Here is a 1,106-nt window from a genome sequence, read left to right on the forward strand (position 1 = left end):
GAACATAAAACACAGGGATGTGACAGAATGAGGAGCAATGAAATGGTTAGAAAGGCCTCTGAGGAGGTGATTTGTAGTTGAGAGGAGAAAGAGAGATCCCAGGCAGGCGTAATAGTGCAAAGGTCTTTCCCTGGAGAAGCCCGGTGCGTCAGCGGTGCAGAAGGGAGTCAGTGTTGTAAGACCATGCGGAGAGGGTATGAGAGGACGTGGCAGGCAGGCAGGCGGGGGCACATCCTCTAGGACTGGAGGCTGCAAGGACTCTGGAGCAGGGGAATGACTTCATTCAGTTTGCTTTGTGTTAGGACCACTCTGGATGTAGCAGTGTGGGTGGGAGGCCAGTGGATGCAGGGAGATGAGCCAGGAGACCCCCGCAGCAACCTAGATCTACCTGTGGTGAAGGACTAGTTCTTGCCCCTTACACCTATCCTTTTTGAACCTACTCGAGTCTACGCAGTTCTGCGCGCAAGCGACCAGTCTCTGAGTTCGACCCCACCCGAATTCCTGTTGCTGATCCTGCGCTAGGACGCTGCAGCTTTGTCAGGTTGCAATGCGTTTCTAAATGCACCCTCTCCGGTTCTGATCTATCCCCTCCGGAACCGATCTGGGGCCGGCCCCTGTCCCCCTATCCGCTTTCCAGAACTCTGTCTAGGCAAAGGATGCCGGCGGCTTCGCCCGTATGGGCCGTGGCAGCCAGACCTGTTCTCTGCCGGGAACTATGCTCCTGCTATGTCCCCAAGGCTTTAATGATGAACAAAGCCCAGGCGCCAGGGCTCCTGGTGGCGCTTTCAGCCCAGCGGGAGGGGCGAGAAGCCAGTCATCAGGAACCCTCGGATCCCACGCCAGCCTGGGGAGGGAGCAAATGGGAACGTAAGACAAAACATTACATTCCCGATTCTTGGAGGCACAGGGCGGGCGGGCGGGAGCGAGGGCGGCCAGGTGAGCACAGGGCTGCACCACCCGGTGCGCCGGGTAGAGCTCTACACGCAGAGTTGGGTCAGTCGGGTGTGCAGCGACGCCACAGGCCGCTGGCGGTATTGCAGCGCGGCGCCGCGCCTCTCGAGGCTCTATCGGCCGCGCATGCCCAGTTTGCTGCTCGTGGCCCCTCC

This window comes from Callithrix jacchus, chromosome 3, assembly GCF_049354715.1.
Source record: "Callithrix jacchus isolate 240 chromosome 3, calJac240_pri, whole genome shotgun sequence".
Classification (NCBI taxonomy): Eukaryota; Metazoa; Chordata; class Mammalia; order Primates; family Cebidae; genus Callithrix; species Callithrix jacchus.